Consider the following 26,303-nt stretch of genomic DNA (forward strand, 5'->3'; position numbering starts at 1 on the left):
TTCGTTGATATTGCCATTGCCACCCGTCACTGATAATAAAAGATATCGCTTAATGGAAAAGATTTATCAGTAAAAGCTTGGGCTGAAATGAAATCGGAAAATTCGTAAATAAAGAAATTACATTTACTATTAACCTTCTTCTCCTGACATTTTGTCGTTACTATAGCAATTAGAGTCAGCTACATTTAACGATAGCATAAATTCTGCTGAAAGCGGATCTAGAAATATCAGGGACTAAATAAATTAGAACCAGCGCATTCCTTAATTCAATGACTTCAGTATTTTATCGATCTGGCTGGACCCCGCCATTGTTAATTCTCATGGACAAATATGGTGTATTCGAAAGGTTCGCCTTATAAATATGCCAATAGATGAAATTGTGCACAGTCCTAGGGCAAAATAATTAATAACAACACTTGGAACATTATTTAATGGCAAAATATGCATTACTTTAATAATAAATTATCCTTCAAATAATAGGGAACCGGGACATAATGGAAGACCAGAAAAGCTGCATCGCTAAATGTAAGTATGGAGTAGTTTTCGATGTAAAAATAACGTAAGTATGGAATATATTATCACCAGTACTCATGCGAAACGAAAACGTGTTTTTCTACGATAATATTGTTGTTATTATAGAAGAATTACGTTCCTAAGAGTAAAAATGTATACTTTATGGCTTCCACATTCTTCTTTTGCATTGGCTGAGTATACTGCAATATGTAGCAATGTGTCTTGAAGGTAACACCTTCGTTAGAAGTTATTAACATATTCTCAATTATATTGGAATACGAAGGAAACAAGACAACTCTAGAAGTTTTGTGGTTTTTAGGAAGTCCCATAGGTGTTAAGTCCTTCAGGATGGGCAGTTGATCTAATTAACGTGAAAATATATCAAAGTATATTTAAAAGCAACGTGAGGAATGTTCATTAATGCGTATATGACAAAAAAAACTGTAAAACTTAAGCATATTGGGTTGGATCCACACATCTTAAGACCGGAAGCCATTTCACATTAACCGAATCTTAATGAACTTTTCATTACCAATAAATCGTATACGGCCTATATTTTGTGGGAAAAAGAAAGTAATCTAATTTCAAATTGGAATAACCTACTTACATGTAACTTCGTGACAAAAATACAATACGTAGGTAATTTTGGTGCATTTTATACACGGCTCTGCCATACTTATGTCACAGGAATATGTCATCGGCATAAGCAGTTTTCATAATAAAAAATCGCCTCCGTCTGTATTAGCTTTGAAACTAAACTTTAAAGTATGTACGATTTTAAACTAGTTGTATACCTTGCACCTAAACGCCCATAAATTATGTTAAAATTGTCTCTTCAATTAAAAGATTGTCTGGTAGAGATTGCTTTAAGCAATAAGGCCGCCTTTTTCTAATTTATATATAAGGTGTATTTTTGTAATATCTTCTTTAATGGTGCAAAATACAGAGTTTTCTATTCTAAACCCCACAAAGACCAACCACATCAAAGAGTAGTTTGCAGAAGGCTTTGTCCGCGTTCATGTGAACTGCCTGCGCAGGCGCAGGGTTCAAGGCTCTCGTTACTGTAACCTATTAGACCATGCGACGGGACTGGTAGGTCTGAAGAGGACTTTGTTAGATAATGCAGTGTTTTTCAAAAAGACAAAGAGCAAGACGCTGTCGTGATCATAGCAGTAAAAATACGATTAGATGTTGTTACTGTTACATAACTATAAAGTATACATATACTAACCTAAATAAATGTTTGTATAGAAAAAAGTTTCTGGACTGTTATCTACATTAAGATCCACACACATAAATTTATATCAATCTGTTTCTGTAATGTATAAATTAAAATTTGCTTAGCGTGAATAAAAATCTAAATTAGACATGGAAGTAACAAGGAAGTGCAGTTTAACACTGCAACAGAACAACACCACGCATTCGGGAACAAATTATAACATTTAGCCCTTAAAAGGAAGAGAAATGGGAATCGTGACCACGTACAGTCGACCACACATGATGTTCACGCAACTCTAGCCCCTGACACACGGGGATAGGAGTCGGAAGATTCGAGTCGTGATCCAATATGGGGCTTCACGATCGCTTTACAGCGACTTAGCACTTTTAGCGTGAAACTTGAGAGTTCTAAACGAGTTCGGGGAAGGGTAATGAGGCATCTCTATTAGAAGACATGGAGTAAGTCTATGAACATGTAGAACATGAGGTTTCTATTCGTAATAGTGTTAGGCGTGTCAACAACTTCATCTTCGACGCTGCTTATTTCTTCCTGATACTACATGAAGGTTCTTACGGACATAACGCACAGGGACGATCAAAAGCTAAAAGAGACTTGTGAAATTTGGAGGCACATAATTTTATAGTCCTATTTCCATAACTGCTCCAGTAGGTATTTAACTGTAAGGTAATCATTTTTAAGAAATAAAGCTGATAACGAAGACATAAATCAAATTAACGCGCTTTCGTGCAATTAAATCATGGCCATCTTAAACTTAGAAACACTTGCGGTTACATTTCGCTTGATACCGTTCTAGTTATACCCATCATCCAAAGCTGCAGACAAACTAAGCCACCTGTAAAGTTACTTAACAAAATGCCCGTAAAACATATCATTACACTGCCGGTAACTTCAAGAATACCCTGATAGGGGGAAGAGTAAACATCGTTATTAAGGTTGCACTTTTGCACGACGACTGCAATAAACCTTTCCTAGTGCTGTGACCTACTTTGTGGATGGTGTTTACATGGTGATAAGGTTTAGTTGTCAGTTGTTGCATTGGATTGATGTGCAACTTAAGGTGGTTATATTCCAAATTCCAGTTGTTAGAGTCTACTTACGGACATACGGACTCAAAGGTTCTACAAATACTCTACATATACCTACCTATAATAAAAAAAACTAGCTTAGAATTTATACAAATACGTAGGTAGGATCCGACTATGGAGAGGCAAAAAGAGAGGTTTGGCAAATGATGTCGATCGAAATAGAAGAACATTCCCAAATGCCATTGCTCTAATAACCAGCAACAACATTTACTAGGCTTTTACTTTCTCAATTGAATAAAAAAATACCACCAAAAGCCTACAATTACGATGATTTTATCAATGGGAGCCATAGTTTTTTTGCACGATTAGACAACATTAACCTAGTAAAGGCATTTTTGTGTAAACCTCTTACTTGCTTGAGATAAAATCTGACTTTCTTTTCCATAACGCACTTGCTATTTGTTCTAATTTTTTAAACACGACATTATACGAAAATAGCTTTCGTAGTATATTTATATCGTTGTAATACCATAACGAATAACTATTGTTTTATTAATAAAATACATTTTAAGTAAAACAATACATGTCATAAGTATTTTTTTTAACTTCTTATTATATATACACATATTTGATTATGATGATAAACCTACCGGTTTGTCCTGCATAAAAAATCATGGGCCATAAGTCTATGATCGTATTTTAATGCATCATTCATATCAATTCATTCAGCCTTGTGTTTAATGTTTGCGATTCATGTATGAGCTTCATTTAAATATCAGTGTTTGACACTGTGTCCTCCGTCGATGATTGTGTCATTATTATTAACATAACTAGTAACTTGTCATGACACCGACTTAACAGAAACCTAACCGTTGTTAATAGGCCCCTCAGCTTTACGTTTCGAAGAAGCATACATAGGTAATGATAAGATGGCCGAATGCATCAGAATTGTTACACATGATGACACAATAGCAATAGCTTGAATTTGCTTCAGTCATTTCGACAGAGGTGTCAAATTGTGATTTGAGTGTTGAATATCAAAATAACAGTAATTTCGTTCGGATCATGTTCCCACCGATTACAATGTAATGAATTGTCTGTGAATAAAGATATTAAGAAACATATATAGGGAAAAACAGTTACAGTAACTGCGCAGCTGTCACAAATAGTCTATCTTAATTTGTGCGAAAACATTAGAAACTAGTAGATTGCCTTGCCGCCAAGACAGATTCGTTTACTTCGTTACAAAGTTCGATTAACTTGAATTTATAACTCATAAATTAAACTGAGTACTCGCTAATCGAACTAGCGCCACAAATATAGGTGAATAATTTGTGTCAGTTCTCACCGTGGATATTGAAGCGATACTTTAGCAAATCGATGAATTTATGTCGGGTGCTTTGGCATTTTCATTTAGTATTAGGTATGTTCTTTTTTTCATAGAATTATAGTAATGTCAACATTCTTATGCCGATATGGAATCTCAACTTTATTTTTTAAAACTCAATTATCTATTACTATATAATTTTGAACTTTTATAGTGTAGGCCGTAGGCACAACTTCTTCGTTTAATGTATAATGAACAAACCCGCATTAAAGTTGCGTCACCATTGCAATGCCTTTTTGGGAGACAATATACGTTAATTAATCAAAGTTAGCAAAATCGAGAGTTGCATAATTTTTACAAAGGATCTCACGACGGGCGAGGGTGTGAAATTGATTACACTATTATTGAATACGTCGCAAAATGTCACTCTACGCAAGATCTTTAGCCTTACTTTAACTGACTAATTTAAATTATAAAAGTAAAAGTGTAATGGTAATAGATATATGTATGTAAATCATTTCATGATACAGGTCACAACAATCAATAACAATAATTTAATAAATGATCCGATTGGTCTTTATGATCAATAACAATTTATCACATGACAATAAGAATAGAAAATATTGCGGAAGTTATTAACAAGATAAATTAGATTGAATGCTTCAAGTTTTAACTAGTCTTTTGATGACCTGCTTTCGAATTACATAGGTACATGTAAATTTTATTCCAACTTATTAGAGTACAAGTTTTAGGGTTTATGGACTCTATATGACTAAATACATTAGTAAAAAAATATTCTTCTCTAATAAAACATCCATTCGAACCTTCATATCTTCACCATTTCGTATGGAGAGATCTCGAACATTCGAATTGCTCGCTCGCTCTTTATTGGTCAGGTTCAAGGCGTTCAATAAGACTTATCCGCTCTTATCACCACATCAGCCCCGGGGGTTGCTCTCTACATGCCAGTTAGCCGCTTTCCACCTACCAGGGGATACTATCGGGCAAATCGAAGAAGATTAATAGCCAATACCCGACCATAATGCACAGAGCCGACACAGCCCGACTGGCCATCACGATTATTAGAACGACTCGGACCAATTAAAATGATACGAATACACCCGAACCAATCGATGACTTCGTGAACCGTGAAAGGTTCGAGACCGGACCAATTAGAAGTAAGCGTCACGATACGGAGTTGTCAGCGTTGTCTCGTGCTAGCTGTTACCAATTAACAGTTAATAAAAGCTTCGGCAAAGAACACTTACCCATTATGAGGCTCAATAACATATTACGAGCCCGCCTCCGTCTCCACTTAAGGTAGTGGAGCCATTTATAGATCGCGTTCGACAAATAAAATAAGACTTGGAGATTTTAGAACCGCACTGATGGTAGGAAACGCATAAAAGAGATCTCTCTAGTACGTGTCAGACATAAAAGTTCCAATTGATGTCAAACCACAAAACAGATCGGAGTGAACAGGAAGCAATAAGCCGATCGCGTTTGATATGGAACTTCATAACTAAATCCATAAACTAGAGTAGTCCGTATAATTAGAAATAGTTGGAATAAGAATGCGGATGGATCCGAATAGACAACCATAACTTGATACATTCAAATAGATCACAGTCGCTTCAGTGGCGCCACGATAAATTTCCGATTCGTTTGACTCAGGTTTTTATTTATTTCTGTATACAAAGTGAAACACGTAAATGTTGAGACACGGCCCTTTGATGAACCACAGGTTCGTTAACATTTATTATGACTTCGATCGGAATCAGATACCCCGAAGTTAAACAGAAGCTTTTCCTTCTTATCTTAGCAATCCGCTAAACATAGTCATACGTTAAATAGATCTATACTGTGTTACAATCAAAAGAATACAACCTGGTTTAATTATTGATTAAATCAAATTTTGACACATTTAGGGTGGATTCGTCCAAACATCACGTTACACGAGAATAACTATACCGGAATTAAAATTATACGCGAGTAAATATCTAGGATAAGTACATTTGCATTCTACCAAGTTATACCATGATTAAATTGAATGAACGAGGAACGAAACTGTAATGCAACTAAAATAAAAATAGCTGCGTTTCAAAGAAATGACATGCCAACTTAGTTTGAATGGATTATAAAAGTATGAAATTGTTTATGTTTTAATATTTTATTCGCTGTTGTTTTTCTGAGACTTTGCCTTTTAACGTACTTTTGTTTATGTTTTGACAGATGTGTTTATATGTCATTATGACGGTTTTCTAATCAGCTGATGTGCTGCCGCCATTACAAAATTACTCTCGGATAAGCTCGTTACACGGTCAATTTTGGCGGTATAACATTTTATTCTTGGGATAAGCTAGTTATCTTGGTTTCAGGTTTGGTAGAATGCAAAATCTGCTTACTCGCGAGTAACTGGTACTTTACTCGTGAGTAAAAAGTTACTCGACGTTGGCCGAATCCGCCCTTACTCGTATAATGCGTTTGACAGGCAACTGACAGCGTTTAGCATTAATTTTTGATCGCAAGTATTAAGAATGCGTCTATAAATATAATTTATTTCATCTGATTTGACTTACTTTTCTTCTACCGCTCGCAGCTAGATCTTTATAATGGGTAAGTAATACAATATTTAAATAATAATTGAATTACATACTTGAAATTATTTACCACCTGGCACCTACATATTTGAAATTATTTGGCACCTATGCTGCTACTCTGCTACATCTATACGGATTTCGAAACATTTATATTTAGTTCAGAAGTAAACAGTATAATTCAAAGCCTTCCAGAAGAAATTGGATCCCATGTTTAAATGAAGCGGCAGCCCGGCACCAAACCAGTCATACAAAAACGTCTTCACTGGCTGATTGACGTTTGATTTTGATGAAAATAATTTGTTTATTGGAAAGTGGTATAGAGATGTTGTGTACTTAAACGAATTCGATTAAGTTTCGGTTAATCATCTTCACGCGATGATATTTAAGGGTTCGACGTAATGTTATTTAAAACTCCATAACATTCATTGGTTCCGGCAGGTCTCAATAAATCATTCATAGCAACGGCACATATTTGATGTTACACTCGTCTTAGCCATTGAGTACATCCAAGTCCGCATTGTTCTAAGGTATTGGCAGAAAGGACAACATTAAAATAAAATATGCTACAATTTAGAACATAATATTACTATTATTTAAGGTATTAAATAAATTAGACAGCATAAAATCACCCCGAAACATGAGCGTTACTTGTGAAACAATCCCTAATACTAAGTGGACTGTAAATAAACAAAAGCAAAACTCTTTCAAACATAGCTCCCTCATTCCGCCTACAGAAATAACCATCACAGGAACCTGACGGAGTGAGTGTGATGGCCGGAGTGATGACTTCTAGAATGGTGTTAATTAGCTGACACAAAGTAGAGATGAAATAAACTTCAAAAATAACCATAAATCAACCGACACGTGGAAGAAAATAACAAAAAGCTGCAAGCTGTCTTAGCATGATTTTATAATCAAAGTCAAAACGTAGTAACATTTACGAAGTAATTATTGTCAAATTCAATACAATTTGAATCCCAAAATCGTTGTCTTAACAAGTTCGCGCATAGCCAGATGCAAAAGTATAACTTGAGACGAACATAATAATATACATAACGAATTCAAAGAATAATTGGAAGAACTCAGGAAAAGTGAGAGAGCAGATAACAAAACTGCACAAAACTTTCCAATAAAGTGAGCTGTCAATTTCTTTCTGATAGCGAAACTGACATGATGCGAAAAACGAAAGTGACAAATTGACACACACTGCGCGAACATCACAAATCAGTGCAATGAATCGCTTCGATATAATTTCATTTCGATTTTATTACATAGACGGTTAGAATATCACACGTAAACAAAATTAAATAATGTTGAATGTGACACTGACACTCGAGAAGTCATGCTCAGTGAATTAAATCATTTGCAACAGTAATTCTACTTATAGCGTAATAGCGTCAACATATCACATAGGAAAGTAAAATAACACAAGATAATATACAAATTGAAAGTAACATTAATACTAAAACTACTATTGTGTCAGTGGACAAAAATTGAAAAATTAAATAACGATGCACACTTAGTCATTATCATCTGCAATGTAAAGCTGCCAACTTCACAATTAGCAAAAACGCTATCCGCACTCCTATAAAATGTTTTATATTATTAACACAAACAACTTAGCAATTGACAGATGCTGCGGATGATAAAATGTCACAAGATGCGCGCGCGCAGCCTCCGACGCGGGTCCATCTACAGGGTGTCGTAAAAACTAATTCTTTATCCAAATAACTAAGTCGAAAATATGTGATGGTGATTTCAAAATTCATCATTATTGATGATAATAATTTTAACTAGCTTTTACATAGTCGGGTGTTTTGATTAAATGTTGCTAATTACCAGGTAACAACTGCTAAATATTTGACAAAAAAAAATGTTGCTCTCTAACATCCAAAACAGAAGCTGTTCAAAATTACAAGGTGTACTCAGATTCTACGATAACAATATTGTTTTTAACGCACGTTTCCCAACACCCTGTATAAAGCGTACGCTGCGTCTGCGCAGGTGACGCGAGTGCCTGCACGCGCCGCCATTAGTCATTGGCGGTGGTCATTTTAATACCATCCACTTTCTTTAAAAGGATATATCGCATCTTTACCCGGCGAGTTATGTGACACACGCTGGACGCATTTGCTGTTATGGCCGAAGCGGCTAAAAATAGACATTGTTATTTTTACGATTGTTTCTAAATATAAGCTGAAAAGCTGCAGAAAAACAATTAACGCTCTCTTGAATTATGAAACTAATGTATGTAAAATAATAAGCAACTTTTATACAAAATACGTTGTTAAGGTAGTTCTTAAAACGGGAACACCCAAATATTCCGAAAAACTTTTTTCCGAATTTGATAACCCCGAATATGTAATTTACGAAATATTGCAATACCGATTTTTTTAAATACCGAATTATAATATTCACGAAAATTATAATTTCGAATGTTATAATCACGAATATTGTTATTACGATTGTTAAATATACGAATGTTAAAAAATACGATTACTTTAATGTACGAAAAATAAAATACCGATTTATTATAATCACGAAAAAGTCAAATCCCGATCGGAAATATGATAATTCGTGATTTTGACAAAAAACATAAACGTTTTTAAAACTTTAGAACCAAAACCAAAAGATAGGTGCGACGACGAGCAAAGCGAGGAGGAGCGTGTTAGGTGCACATAGATATCGAAAAACAAAGCGGAGCGCAGCGAAGCGGAGCGGAGCGTTTCAAATATAGAGCAAAACAATTGCTAGGATTTTTGTGGTGTTTAAACTTAAAAACCTTAGGACCTAAACCTAAAGATAGGTGCGACGACGAGCAAAGCGAGGAGGAGCGTGTTAGGTGCACATAGATATCGAAAAACAAAGCGGAGCGCAGCGAAGCGGAGCGGAGCGGAGCGGAGCGTTTCACATAATATAGCTTAAAAATTATTGTTTTTATACGCATTATGCTGCATTATTCATATAACCATTTCTTGTTAACTAAGAAACATTCGGGATTTTGTATTTTCGGAATATTAAAACTTCGGGATTCGTAATTTTAACAATTCGATATAATAAAAAATCGTACTTTTGAAACATCGAAATAATAATATTCGGAAAATTGACCTTCGTCATTTTAATAAATGTGTTGTTTGAAATTTCGTTTATAAACTATTCGTGATTTTCGTTATTCGGAAACTTAAAATTCGGGATTGTGAATTATTCGGAACTATGAAATTCGAAATTTTAAAAATCGTTATTTTCATATTCGTAAAAAAGTAATTCGGAATAATGTAGTGTACCCTCTTAAAACATATTCCACTTTAAGGTAAAGCATATTATTATTATGACTGTAAATCTCAAGACCAACTTTTCTGTTGCACAAGTATCACAACCATTAGTGCTTCACCGTAATCAAGAAAATAAAACAGTACAAACGAAGTACCTGTCTTGTTATCAAACAATCTGTTTTTAGGTATTAATGCTCTCGCATTATTCCTATACGCATTGGCGTAAAAGTAACTTTTAACCCACATAGCCGTCCTTTATTATTGATACGACAGGCAATTTCGCAGCGTTTTACTGCAACTTAATTGTGAGGACCGGTCGGTGCATTCGGCACATACATTACAGTTATCATCTGCGAAACAGGACACCTCGAGATGTGCGGCCACACTGCTGACCCGGTGATCTGATCGCGAAATAACAGCACCTTCCTGCCCACCGGGTCATATCTGTGAATTATTTGAGCACTAACGAACACACTCACATTATTCAAGAACATTTATTTCAACATCCTAAGAAAGTAAACACCGAAGAAAAGGAAATGATTATGGTAAAAAGTTCAACTAACAACTCAACACCATTAGAAAATACTTTGTTATAAAGAGTGCTCGTCAATACACAAATAGAAAAAATCTACACGGAACTTGATCAAGACATACACAGATGAGATAAAAACCGCTGACAAGATGATGACATATCATTTTACAATTCAATCGGTTCCAACACGAGCGAACCGATGTCTAATCTGCAGCCACTAATTGAGCTTCAAAACCATATAGGGAAGCTAACGGAAGTACGAAGCGCTTTGGGCACCGCCCTACATAAAACATACTATCGTTTTGTAAAACCGAATGCACTTCTCTTACGTTTACGAAATCAAGGGTTATTTCACAACACCGAAACGGTTATTTACCATATATGATAAAATAAACATTTCTGTCATGTCCAAGTGCCTTTACGCCAAATATAGCGGAGCAATAGTAAAAACATGACCTCATAAAACATTATGAGAAAAAAAACGGTTATGAAGTCACTGGTCGCAAAAAGTGAATGATCCAGAACAACACCCACAACCAAATACAAAAGGGAGAACTGGATTTTCTTATGTTATACTGAGTTCCTGGTACCCCACGCCAAGCCTACGAGACTCATTCAAATGCAAATGCGACAATTCTGATCAATTTGATCACCATCGAAACAATTAAGTCGGCTAGAATTATCTCGCAATACATCTTTATTGCTGGGAAATAATTAGCTTTCCTTTCCACACAAGCGTTTATCCCTAAAACGCTGGCTGTCATATCTGTCTTCATCGCAATTTTATGGGAAAGCCACATATCGTCTGAGTCGTGATCTGCTATTAGACAATCGCTTTCTCAAATACCGTCAAGATGAATGTCCGATGGAGGTATGCTTTGTCGTTTTTCTCCCACGTGCTCGACGGACTACTCACTGCACAGAAACTAATTATCGTTATGTCTTATATGAAAGATATGGCCCATGTCCACCCGTAGACTGCAAAACTCTGAATCAATAGAGAGATATGAAAGATAAACTATTTTGTTGAACCGATAGAATGTTAGATAACTAGATTTAGTAGAGAGATTTCGAATGGAACATTAAAACGCAACCGATACCGATACAAACCCAAACAAGCGGGCTACAAGGAAATCTAACATTGTATAAACAACTATTCAACAAGCATTCGAATTGCAACAAAACTCTATAACGGGTTGGTGAGATATCTAGTTCCTTTGAATCGCTACAGGGCCGTAGAAATGGAAAGTGCTATTTATTTGGAGCGTCCCTCATCTGTCGCTGAAAGAATGCAGAAAGCGAAGGTATCGCACGCGCGACGTAATCGAGGCTTAAGGCCCGGGGTCTCCTATTACGCGCCGTAGGCCGCGTCACGATGCTCACTACGTCTACGCGCCAACGTCGGCGTGTGAGGGAGACCGCATCAGTACATTTCTATAGTGAGCATCGTGACGCGGCCCACGGAGCGACGCTGGACGCGACCTACGGCGTAAATAGGAGACCCAGGCCTAAGAGCGACGCCTACGCGGTGGCGGCGCGGCGTCGCAGCGCTGGAGGGTTACTCTATACTGACGAAAAACGAACGAACGAGAGCTGTCGTGCAATCGGCACGTTTAATACGAGATAGAGTCAGGGCTCGCACAGCAACGCTTTGAAACTTAGTTCATCATATAGAGAGGCCCTATGGTCTGCGGGTGTCGCGACTGTTAGTAGATGCGCTTGCTTCCTGGAGACTTGGGTAAGGTGCATTACTTGGTTTAAAGTTTCGTCAAAAATAAATTCAGGTGTTAGAAATATTTTTTTGCTACTGTTAACATAAAGTGAACAATACTAGTTCACGTTTCATACTAATATGTTTTGTGGTAGGTAGATAATATACAGCCCTGGTGGGCGGCTCTTATTGCCATATTCTTATCTCATTTCTGGTTAACTCTGTACATCAAGTGCAGACACTGCACTTGATGTACAGAGTACAGTACTATGTATTTCAAATAAAGTATACCTACGAAAGTGGTGATCAAAATCGTAAAGCCGACGACCATTATTTAACAATGTTCACACCTCCAAGTGCGAAGTTATAAATGAAATTTACGAGGTCGCTAATAAGATAGGACTTTCTCAGTCGTTAGAACGCTCATTTAAGATTCATCACATAGACCGAATGCTATTGTGAAAGTGTTCACATAAGACAAATGGTTGGGTGCAAGCCTGGTGCCAACTTTAAGGGCTAATAAGTCTCCAGAGACAACGGGCGTGGGCGACGCACGCAGGAAAGTGATATTGAAACGCAATGCATGTGAATTATCTGCGTACTTACTACCTGCTAACTTTATATCGGCCCACACCATCGCGTAAACTATATTGGGAATGGTCAGCATTATTAGGCGTCCAGGTCATAAACTGTAAGTGGGATAATCTGTTAGGGAGAAAGGCAAATCCTATGATTTAAGTACGTGTTTGTTTTCATTCGGGGGAACCAAGAAGAAAGGCTAGTATTTATGAACTTTGCGTTGAGATTCTTGGGCAACGACCTATTCTATATTCTATATATGAAAGATGAATGTGCTCTCCGGGAAAATATCATTCATTAGCGCCGGTTCAGCTATCGTCATTAGTGATGATTGGTCGCCCCAAGGGGCGGTCTTGGAGCCGGACGGGTGAGGTGGTCCGCACCTTCAACTGGTACTGAGGTAATTTTTTCTACTATGCAAATGGACGTAATAATACATAATGTTGCTTCGAGTAAATTAATGCAAACCGATGCGACGCTGCATGAGACAAAATACCTTACGATAAGAATCGATGTGGTATTTTTGTCCAAGGCATGTCATGTTTATTCATGAATTGCAGAGACATTTATGTCAGAATTATTTTACATTACGGAGAGAGTATATGGAAATACAGCTTTAGCTGAGGGTATTAAAGTCAAGCTGGGGCGCTGATCTTACGAATCAAAACGATCTCACAAATCCTGTAAGCTGCTTCCAAACAATACGATGAATGAAGACAGTATCTATATTACCAAGATGTAATAAAGTTAAGTTGTGGACAGGCTGTCGCCTGTACTTTTAATTTTATGTTGTGTCATGTTAACATGTATACAATAAACTATTAAGCGCTTAAATAGATAAATATACTTTCTTAGGTAAGTTTACAATACGAATACGAATTGACAACAAAATTATACTCAGGTCTACTACTGCCAATCTGAGCCAAGTGCTATAAAAAATATTCCCGAAATTCCAACACTTATTAATCAATATGAATGTGCAATATTATAACCTGACCGTTAGTTCAGTCCTTGACAAGTAAAGTTGAATGCTTTGATTCCATCATCTTAATGCCGCATCCAGCTATCACCACTTCCCGGTCGAGACCAAAAGCCATACATCTCCCATACACAGAGATAGTCTACCGGCCCCTTTGTCTACCGTAACGTTTGCTTTCTGTCAACTGTCCCGGTGGCTTTCAGCTTTCACCGGCGAAACTCTGTGTGATCTGTATCAAGTCAAGCGCAGATGTTGAATGGAGCTCATGATATGCCCCTGGGTCCAACAATAGTAATTGTTGCCTCGCGTATTGGTTTTGAACGCCATTTGTCATTTACCACGAGACGGCTAATCTCCGACTCAGCATCTTCTTAATGCATATTTAGATCTCCTATTCCATTATTGATGGTCGCATTCGTAGTTTCACTGAAAACTTATAAAGGTGCTTTAATAAACTTGTAATAATCATTTGAGTTTGCTCAGGAGAAAGCAGGAACACTTGATAATGTTAGATTGTCAAGCCGCCATTTGTAAGCATCGAGAATTAATTCTGTGCGTCTTTGAACTCAACTTGGTCCATAACTTGTTCTGTGAAGCGATTTTCCTTTAACGCCTTCAGGTATTTTCTAATGGATCCCTTAATTAAATAGTGACTCCATCTTGCGGTAATAATTGTCGGTGCAAATTAAACTATGCGCTATCTATATTAATGGCCCTGCGTGGCCGTGGAGATTACTATTGCTGTACAGCGAGAAGAACATTTTAATGGAATTTTGCGGGCGATAAGGCGATATCTGATATAAGTACATTCTCAGTACATTTGGACACGAATGAATATTCATTGTAACATCGAAGGAATAAAGTAATGAATATTATGATAAAAAGTGAAGTCCTGTCCGGAATAAAATTTAAATAAACAATAAATATGTATAAAATACGGTCATTTAAACATAATTTCTATACACGTCATAGGGCGTGCGCTCGAAACCAACTATCCAACAATACAACTCTAGCATCAAATACTTACCATAATCACTTAAGTACCTAACCTTACTCAACCAGCTCCATTTTATCCCACACCCCGGCGTGTAGCGCCTTCAGCGATACAACAGAACCTTCGGAATGTTGTCAGAACCGGCCCCGGCCTCTCCGCGTATCCCATTCATTAATCTGCACAACGCATGTGATAATTTCCACTGCATAATAGAATTACTTGAAATATTATACGTGAAGCCGGCGATATTTTAGATAACGACAGTTATGGGAGGTATAAATTCGACGCTTAAGGTACGGATAAGCGGATATAATGTGGGTGCGTTTAATAACTCGGTAGCTATTTAGCTCATACCTCCAGTAAATTATTTCTGGCATAAAGACGTGTCTATAGCCTACTAAATAGATAAAAACATAGCTAATATTAACAGTGTTTACAGCTGAGTTTTCATCTATTTGCTAGGCAATACGTCTTTAAGTCGGAAATAAATCACTAATAGCTTAGATAACTATGTATGTAATGTATGAGAACGTACTGAGTAATAAAATCTTGCGAATGCGAGAAAATTCACCTTTTTCCACATTCAGCGGTAGCCGTCAATTTGTCGTCGAACAAAATAGCTCTCGCGTCGCGCGATCCCAGATAAGGAGAACTAAACATTGGAGTTTTTGCTGCAGAGCTCTTTCTATCAACGTTTCCTGGCTTGGCCTTTTTATTGCCACTTGAGAAGCTCTCGGACGTAGCACTAGTGACAGGTTCATGAGTAATGCAATACGTTTTTATTCTGAAGGATATTGCCGTTCAGTTCGAACAGAACTGAACGTGCATGGAAAAGGTGCTATTGATCCCATTTGCGAGACCAAAGTAAAGTTCTACCGAGGTATTAGAGACACTGAAGTTCAGGCTGTTAAAAGGAATAAAGCAAAACTCTTTCCTCGTCTAACATGATCTGATGAACATATCCAATGACAGTAACCAGAGGTGTGGCTTGTTACTAATAAGCTTCCAGTGGGTCAACAGCAGCAAAATGCCTTAATGCCAATGAACACAGACAAAGCAGTTAGACGGACGACTAAGCGTGAACTGCAGCGTAGAAGCCACTGGAGCGGCACCGGAGTATGAATATGCATGACATACGCCAGACTCGAATGTTGTAACTATAATCTGCTTAACGGAAAACAAAAGATGAATTACGAATGAGTTATTAAATTAGGAAGATGTTTATATGTTATGAGGTGATATACTGATATAAAGGTGCCAGTGGCGGATTTACAAATTTGCCGCCCGTAGGCCATTCAATTTTTGCCGCCCCTACTGACTTCTGAAATTCAATTTGTTAGTTTAATCCCGTTATTAGTATGATTGTGAACTTAATAATGTGGATATTTCTATGTCTATCTGTCACCAACTTCAAATGTTTCATGAAATCTTATTTAAGGTTCCTTACCTCAAAAGGAAAAAAAACCCTTATAGGATCACTTTGTTGTCCGGCTGTCTTTTTCTCAGAAACGGGTAAAAATATCAAAGCTGACATTTCGCAAAGATATACAAGGTGGGCCAAAAGTAATCACCCTATTGGAAATTGCTCTCATTTGTACAAATGGCCGCCAATTTCAAATTTGTTTTGATATTGGTGGACTAGACAAATGCAGAATACAAGTTGACAAGCCATGGAAGCCACACTTCCCACGAACGCCAAATAATTTTGTATATTCAGTTTTCGGGTCGCCTTTTTTTTCGTTTTATATGTCATTTTTCCCCGCAATATCGCCCGATTTAACCGTTTCAGACAGTTTTTGTGGGTGTTTTTTCAAGACCCTTAAGGACAACATTCGACACGAGTGCGAGAATCTCTCGCCCGAAGGTCTCGCTGAATTGATGAGAAATGCCATAAAAGGAGCCCATAGGGCAATCAATTGTGACGGCGCCTATTTGGCCAATATCATCTTCTAGACTTTAAAATTTTAAATGTTCAAATAAGGGCCGATTTTTCAATGCTCAGATAGACAGATAGATAGCGTTTATTCGACAGATAGCGAAATATTACATTTTTCAAATGTCAGATAGAACTTATTCGTCCAATAACTCAGTTACCTGGAGAATAAATCTATCTGCTGCTTGGGCCGCCAGATAGGGCTTATTCGATTGATAATTTGATATTTGAGGTTATTGTAAGTTCTTTTTTGCGTTTATACCAATTCTAAACTACCGAGCGCAGAGAATAATCGTCATTTTCATTTTGGATATTTTCGATGATATTGATGATATGGCGATAGAAGAAGAGGCAGTAATGAACGAATATATTAATCCATTTGAAAGGAAAGTCACAGTCGTCAAAACGAGGCCTGATCATTATAGTATGGGGGATGCAAAAGAATTTCATCGCCGAAAGGCACCAGACTAGAAACATTATGTTGATTTATTTTCACTGGATTGGACTGCTATAGGCTGAGGAGAAAAGAGAGAAACCATCCAGTACTTGATAATAAAACATAGGTGTTATAATTATTTCTTTCAGTTTTTATTTGTTAATTCTAAATTAAGGATATGTTGAATGGTAATGCTGGAGCAAATGCCTAACACCTTTTCTTCTACATCGATAAATGGAGGTGCATTTGAGGGCCCACCTCCAGTTTTGTACATCTCTTGCCTTTGCAGGGAAGACTTCTTCTTCATTGTTTATTTGATGCCCTCGTACTTTAACTTAAGGGTTTTCCATGAGCGGACACTTGTGGTTATACCACTGGAGTTAAAAGAAAACTCAATTTTCTTCCATGCAGTCTCCTTATCTTTATTTGTTGCAGCATCGGTCTTTTTATTTTCTATGACATGTTTGAATTTATCTACCAAACTCACTACACAGTAACTTCAGCATTATTAAAATTCGCTAAACGCTCTCTTTTTTGTGAAACCATTGTGATTCAAGAATAACAAATTTAAATACCAAAATCAAAACAACCAAACCAAACAGTCAGTGAGGCTTGTTGATTGCTCTTTGCTTGACACTGACAATTGAAATAGTAGTCTGTCCTGCTTTAGCACTAGTGTCTGCGCATATACTTGTTTCATCTCTCCTGAGTTCAAATAGAAAAATCGGTAAGATAGTTATCTATGGAATAAATCACAATTGAAAAATGGTTAAACAACTACCAGGCCGATAAACAGCCAAATAAAATTATTCGTTAGATAGTTATTTGACGTTTTATCCTGGCATTGAAAAATCGGCCCTAAACATAGGTAGTTAATAAAAAAACAGAATCGAAGTTTTTCATTTAGAAAAAAATTAGAGCCAATCAAGATAGGATGACTTCTTTTGATCCACCTTGTACAAATGTACGGCATCAACAAACTGGTAAAATAAATTAATGAAAAAAAAAAGTTACCTTCCATACATTTAAAATGGGGATGATTTTTTTCGTTTGTGTAAGGTATTGTACAGGTCTTTCAAAAATATCAAAGGTCTTCTCAAACCATTTTTTTATTCAGTGACTGGTTTGCGAAATATTAAGCTTGAAACTGCGAATTCTTGGTAGACTCAAGTGACCGTTTGGTCCAAAAATATAACTGATGTACTTAGTACATATTATGACAAAATTCCACATTATCCACATATAACTACCATTACAGCCGTTTCCAGTTTCTCCAAATTCGAAAGTATTCCCGCCGCTTCATGTCGCGTTACAGGCTTTTTAGTAATATCATATTTGAGTGATTTCAAAGAAAATGCATGCCAAGAATCTCTTTAACTATTACATGCTTCTTTTCTGGCAGACCATCGTCTCAAATTCACTCTATTCCGGGTTTTGCCTTTCCCGATTTCACTCATTTATTTAAGCCAGCGTTGTGTCGAGTTTACAAAAAAAAATCCTGAAGCAGCATGAAAAAGCGTCAATCTTGGCTAGTTTAAGACGTGACATAAGTTATGCATCGCGCTCACTCACATCGCGCAGCCTCAAGAGCGAGCGCGACGACGTAGAACTTTTGTCACGACTTAAATGCGCCCCGTACTAGCCCTTCTGAGCCTGATTCAGCAGCCACAGTTGCCACTAAATTCAAAGAATATAGGTACATACTGATTATATGACAGTGCGTTTATTTATATGTAGATTGTGTACACGTAAATTTATATTTAAAAAATCTGAAAAATAAAAAATGCTAAATTTGCCGCCCCTCTAAATCTGCCGCCCTAGGCACTGGCCTTTTTGGCCTATAGGTAAATCCGCCACTGAAAGGTGCAAAGATGAGTAAAGGGTATGTATGGATTAGATAGCATGCTTTTGGCAATAGGTATAAATGCTATACTATCCCTGAATTTGCACAGGTAATTTTTGTGTAATAGTTAGAGCTAATATAAACTGGGATGGGACTATTAAATTCTATCCCATTAATATGTCTGAATAATTATTTAGACATTATAATCAGATCAATTATCTGTAACCGATGATGACGACGACGACGGTATCAAATTAAATATTTATACAGGAAGAATGGAGGTAGCTGACGTTACGGTAATCATCAGCCAGATGTTACACGGCAAAAACGACTAGTTAACGGACAATCTCGTTGAGACACGGTCGAAGATCAAAGTTAGGTCATCTCTGCCGGCTAGCAGTTGTATGGAGGCGAGACTAATCTGATCCCTCTACTGGGTAAATTGCACTTCAAAGAGATGCATTTATGCCACCGACTCGGACAGCAGAAATATAATTCTTATTTCCACAGTCCTGGGTGCTATATTTCACTGATCCGTCAAGCTTTCTACGGTAGACAAACATCATTAGTCTGACTGTTTCCAGCTGACCGTAAGTTATTTCGTAGTGTAGAAAGAATCAGTGGGCGAAAAGGGAAAATTATCCTCCTTGAGAGTAATTTATAGGTTAGAATAACAGTATATCGTAGGTATAATAGTAAAACACCCTTTTTTATATGTCATCATCATCATCACGACATTCACGACCCATCACGTCCCCACTGCTGGGGCTTAGGTCTCCTTCCAATGAAGGAAGGGTTTCTATATATTATGTATTATATCATCTAAATAAATACTCTACAAGTGGTCTTCCACTTCGGTTTGTCTTGTCTATGGCTATGTGGAGACAGCACGCCTCATTTGCAGGTCCCTATTGCTCCTTGAGATGGAACTAATGCGTATTTAATGCTCGTGTTTTCAACGCATTCCATCCTATTTATGTTGCTGCTTGGTTGTTAATCAAGGAATGCTGTTAGGGATATTAGTCACTGAGCTAATCTCTTACCAGTGCGGAAGACCTAGCATGGGTCGCACAACGCGCACGCCAATACTTGACAAAAGTTCTGCGTCGCGCTCACTCACATCACGCGGCTTAGAGAGCGACTGTAACGGAAATCTTTTATCACATCTTGACGTGCGCGTCTTGCACCCCGTGCTAGGCCTTCAGTACATAACATGCAGTGAAGTCTCTTCATCTTGCACCAAATTCCCACATCCATCACGTTTAATCCTTTCACCGTAACGCTCTATCTCTTTGTCTCGTGTGGTTTGTCCAAAAATCACCACAATCGGCACAGTTACCGGCTCATTTAACTTGAATGGTGGCATCACTTACACCCCCGCACACACGTGCTTCCAATGACCGGGAATTACATCAGAATTGAATTACTATTCTAGGAAAGAAAACTACTCCTCTGCGATTGCTTTTCGGGTCTGTCCACCTTTCATATCATCTCATGATGTGAAGTTAGTAGGGTATACTTGGTTATACGCGTATGTACGAATGCTAAATGTTTTAAGTTATATTTAGTGCCAGTTTCTCCATAGTCGGTTATCTAACCGACAGGGATTGATTTATAAATTAAACGTCATCTCCATATAAAATTCATGACAGATGTGTCAAAAGTCAACCACTACTCACTGGTTATGCTCTAACCGACTATTAGTCGTTAGTGCAGAAAATAAAGTTATCTGATAACAAAGTGACCATAACATATATTTTTTTCGGCATAAGTGACGTTTGAAAGCATCATCATAATCTTGGAAATCGCTTTGGCTTTGCCAGGAATGCCAGAATACTTGTCCAAAGAACACCTACTGATCGGAAGCCCTTTCCATTCATATTATATTCAATCCGTTTATTTTTGTTCAACTCTATGTAGGAAGCTGGGCTTTTAAAAAACTAATTCGTTCTAGTTTGAGTGTTTATTCTCGTGTCACTTGATAATGAATCGTTTTGTGTGTACGTCTCCAGAATGTTTAAAGAGCGTTTTTAGTCAATATTATTATATAAATGAGCAATCGTTGTAACTTTTTAATCTAATAGCAGTTGGTACTTTCATGGCATAGCACCTACCTATATAATAATAATAATTACGAATATCATGTGTGGAAAATTGTACAGAAAAAGCCACTATGTTCCCTCTATTCCATTCCATTCATAAATCATGTTCCATCACTCATTTCTAATGACGCGACCAAGATTAATGCCCGAATTTTCACGAAGATTTTCATCCGTGACTTCCTTGACAGAAATTATACTAATTAAACTAGACTTTATAGGTAGCTGACTAACGAGGCAGCTACAGCAACGGAAGGGAGTCATTTTACATTTTAATACCAGCTTAATGTTAAGCCAACCATACAAATGAGTGCTCCGTAATTGTATTAAGAAACTAGGCCAGAGATTGAAAAGGCTTTAACCACTATTTGTACTGATTAAATTACGAGTATACCTACACGTGCTGGGTTGAATCAATCTAAATACAGCCCACTTACTGTACACTTTAATTGATCCATGTTACTGCCAAATGCTAGGTACTTAGACTAAAGACTATGGATTCAAAAAAGGATCAACGAAATCCAAAGTAATCTATAAATTAAATGAAATCTAGCACACAGGAATAAAAACCAAAATCTAATAAAGTTAACAGCAATCTAATCAAAGTTGTAAAATGAAAATCAAATGGCTCGTAATAAACAGGGCAGTGTTTACTGCAGAAGCCTGGGGGGTTGCTCTATACTGACGAAAAAGGGACGAATGAGAGCTGCTGACATAGAGTCGTGGCTCACGCAGCAGCGCCACAAAACTTAGTTTTTCGTAATATAGAGTGAGCCCGCTGGCAATAAAACTGCAGCAAGCAAAGCAATGGCAGCCTACATTTATACCACTGATGGACCACGCACATAGGCACATATCCCGAATGGTGAGTCACATACAAACCTACGTGAGGAGAGCACGATATGAATAACTAGTTCTTGAGTATGAATGAATGTAACAAGTTTTCGATAGAATTACGACATTCTCCTATGGGTTAAATATCCTAAGAGAGCGTACTACAAATGAGCTGGCCCTAGCTGTTAAAATCAACCAGCTGAATCGGCAAATTGACGGTCGTATTTGCCGAAAAACTGATAAGTGATCTATCTGTTAGAACAAAATAGAAAATATGAGTTCAAACTTTAAATTAAATATTTAAATAATTTGGTGTCTGCCATTTTGTGAGTTAACCTTTATCATTGTATAATAATGCCACGTTTAAAACATATTCTGCACTGAAAAAAATAATTTTTAGCAAAGTACCAATTTAGCTTGGTAAAAAATTATTCAGCTGCATTCAATCAAGACATATTTAAATTATGCAATTAAGCTTAGCTAATATTGTACAAGCAAGTATTGCTAAATATTCTTGGCTATTATTAACAAAGTACTCGTCTATTTCTAAATTACCAACTCGACTAAAAATTACCAAAACCATATTCGGTTGAAACTAAACAAGTTACATATTTATTACATAGTAAGTAAGTTATTTAATTTTAGTCATAATCATAGTTGGCTATAGTTTACACCGAGCTTGGTTAAAAATAGACAAGCTTACATTATTGTTTCATAATAAGTAAGTTATTTAATTTTGGATATAATCATAGTTGGCTAAAATTTTCAGTTACGAGTTTGGTTAAAAATAGACAAGCTTACATTATTATTTAATGATAAGAAGTAATTTATTTAATTTTAGACATCAACGTAGTTAAAATTAAATAACTCACTATGATGCATGTAACCGTGCCACCTATATATTGGTAAATAAGCACAGCTCATTAATTAACAATTGAGTGGGCGAATACTATTTATATCCGAGTAACTTGATAAAAAATAAACAAGGAATCGGCTACATAGCCTGAGATTTCGGCCATTTCTCCCAAATCATAGTCGCGTGACGGACGTGTCTGTTGAAGCTCCTCCCGAGGCGGAGGTCTTCACCTCTATCTCCAAGCTTTCGTTTACCAGACGGACTAATAAGAAAGATGAAGAAGACAAACTGTTAAGGCTTCACAATTACGCTTAGGCCTTGGACAGCTGTAGAACAAAGGTGTGAAGAGACCACAGAGACAAGGATAATTGCTTCAAAAGAGTTATCCACAGCTCAATACTTCAATGAATATGCTGCTCTTAAAAACCGAAAGGATATGTCCTGGTGAGTTCAGTTTATTTTTATTTTTTGTCTGCTTTAGTTTAAGTACTTTTGAATACGTCTATCTATTCTACCCCTACCCTACCCGACTCGTATAAAAATTCTAATACCTATGTTTTCTCATTCTTACCTATGTTTTTTACGGAATTTTGTTAAGCATCATAGGCAGTATCTATAGTTTAAATGATACCTATGTGATAACCAATATACAAGGGGTATAAACTAAATAATAGCTAATAATCTATATTTCAGGTTCAGAGGAGACATCAAACATAGCATGTTTGCTGTTCATACCACCGTCCACCACCCTTAAGGCTGAAGAACGCAGCAAAAAAGATTTGACGTCCTTCAAAAGCAGAGACCACGGCCAGTATTATTCTTCATGTCAGAAGTTACTCCGATATCTGTACTATGGTAACAAGTAAGCTAACAAAATTTCTATAATATGGGCTCACTGTCACCTTTTATAATTATTGTCGGTGAATCCATTGATGCATGGATGTTTAAATTGTATTCTTAAGTTACTTCTCATCAAGCAAAATATTGTCTAATATTACTTTAATGTGTAAATTACATTAGGTACGATATATTCCTGATATGACCTACGCATCAAAGATATCGATGATCATAGATATTGACAATTTTTTAACTAAAAATCATTTCCAATTACTGAAATACTTAAAATGGCCTTGGGTTAAGACACATTTTATTTTGTCTAGTAAGTGTTTTGGGTGTGATTTTTTGACGGTTTGTAATGAAGCTCAACCAGAACATTTTATAATAGAAAACGAACAATATGTAAAGAATTTATTGCACTTTAATTTTTTTTGGTGTAAAAACTGTTTAGAGTGTAGCATTTATGATCATTTTCCCGATGATGAATGTGAATTATGTTTGATTTAGATCTATTTAAAAGTTTATATGACGGTATTATTGGGTTGTATAAAAGTTAGGTCATTACATACCTATTATCTTAGCTTATTCTATATTTATTATCTTATGTTCTGGCTAATCAACTAAAAGTATAAATTTATGTAAAGTAACTTGCTAACATTACAATAACTGTCATTTGTTTTTTTATGTAAACAATGTATCAACAAACACAGTTTCTTGATATTGTGTACTAGTTTTAAGATTAATTCTTATAACAGAGTAGTTTGTTACCTGAAATGACTGTATGGTGTACTGAATAAAGCTAATTTCGTATGTACATAATTTTCTTTCATTTTTTTTCTTAGGCGGGTTTACTGGGAAACCATAGCTAAAATACTTTGTTGCAAGTACCATTTTAAACGACCACATATCTAACTACATATTTTCAGTATGAGCTGACCTTGTATAATGGCTTTACGTAAAGTCATAGTTCAGCTTATACTGAAAATATATAGCATAATAGATATGTGTCGTTTAAAATGGTACTTGCAACAAAGTATTTTAGCTATGGTTACCCAGTAAACCCGCCTAAGAATACAAAGTAACTTGGCTAAATATACCAATCTTAATTGACTAGAAAGAACATAGTGTATTAGATTGGAAGTACCCAGTAACTTGGCTACGTATACCAATATGAATTGAGTAGAAATAACCAAGTAGATTAGCTGTCCCTACCCAATAAATTGATTATCATTATCAAGCTTCTTGTCTAGTTCTACGAAGCGACATATTTGAGCCTTCTAAATTACTTTACTAAACACAACAAAGCCCGTTGGTTGTGGCGACAGTTGTGTTCATTTCTTCAACCAAGTTAGTTGTTGCAGTTACAGATTGAATTGATTTGTAATACTAAGAAGCTTGAGTATTTTTAACAAAGTAGCTCGATTTACTATAGAAAATAGGTTTGTTAAGTTTACTAAGAGAATAGATTAGAAGAAACCAATCTTGTATACGTATTTTTGAGCAACTTACTGGGTTAACATTACCAACATACGTTAACAAAGTTGACTTGTATAATTTTAGCAACAAACTTTGCAGGCTCCCTCCGAAGCAAGTTACTCGGTTGTAAATAGCAGCGGCTTGTTTATTTATAGCTGTTAATTTTTTTCAGTGTGAGCAGAAAAAATAAAGAGTTAAATAGACAATTAAAATAACACACCGAAACGTTGAAAATGATCCGTTGTCAAGGAGACAATACAGGCGGCCTTGCGGAGCTAGCTGGAGTTCATCGACCCCAGTTCCAATTAAGGACTGACTGCTCGGCACGCGTAAGAAAATAGACGACCGAGATTGTCTTAGGAATTTGACAACTTCCATGTTTAGTCTGAACTGAAAGGCTATGCCTACGTGGTGGCTAATTTTTAAGGCCGGAGGAATAGGGTAGACCAAATGTTTCTCTACGTAGTTCCTCGTAAAATAAGCTGACGAGCAATGTAAAAGCTCCAGTGACAAATAAATAAATATAAATAAATAAAGTTTTTAGTTGATTATAAATTCTAATGCCCTGCCAAATGTACTTCACTATTGCAGAAGGCGCGCTTATTTTTTTTTAAATGAGCAATATTTGGTGGCGGTATTCTGTAAGTGGAACTTTTTCATTCATGCTAGCGAGTGTACATAATACAAATGAAATAAAGGTAAACTTAAGCTATTTACAAAAGAAGGAAGTCCAGAATTCCCAGCCAACAATCACAATCGTAGACATTTCAAGACTTCCGACGTGGCAGCATCCAGTGCTTACCTAATAACATCTCGTAGTGGTTGTAATGTAATTATTTACCCGGAGCCAGCCGTGAACCGGTGATCCTCGGATCACAAGGCGATGTTTGCTCCGCCAGCCTAAGAGCCTTTTGGTGTAGTTGAGAAATGGGCGAGGAAAGGCGGTATAGGTTACTTAGATACGTAAGAAGGTTTGCATCGCTATTAGAAATGTTTTCGTACACTCATACTAATACTAAATTGTTTATGTTGTTTAATTTGGATGTTTCTGGTTGGTTATTATTATAACATATTAAACACTTTATTGCATACAAAGAAAAAACAACATACCTATAATTTTTTATCGTGTCAATCTCATCCCTCGTCTGTATTTTAAGGCAGTCAATTATTTTTGTAATTCCACACCCCGTTGAGAAATCCAATCCTTTAATTGTGTA

General features: G+C 36.5%; 1 protein-coding gene and 1 long non-coding RNA gene across 3 annotated transcripts in view; one reads left to right on the forward strand and one right to left on the reverse strand.

Annotated features, from left to right (window-relative positions):
* Positions 1 to 26,303, reverse strand: part of LOC105382631 — a 265,130-nt gene that overhangs the window by 199,751 nt on the left and 39,076 nt on the right. The gene's annotated exons all lie outside the window — the stretch shown is intronic.
* Positions 22,298 to 24,426, forward strand: LOC125488722. The gene is made up of 2 exons (XR_007266441.1): positions 22,298 to 23,217; positions 23,467 to 24,426. It is a non-coding gene; the product is annotated as an uncharacterized LOC125488722 (long non-coding RNA).

The sequence above is a fragment of the Plutella xylostella genome, chromosome 7, assembly GCF_932276165.1.
Source record: "Plutella xylostella chromosome 7, ilPluXylo3.1, whole genome shotgun sequence".
NCBI classification, from domain to species: Eukaryota; Metazoa; Arthropoda; class Insecta; order Lepidoptera; family Plutellidae; genus Plutella; species Plutella xylostella.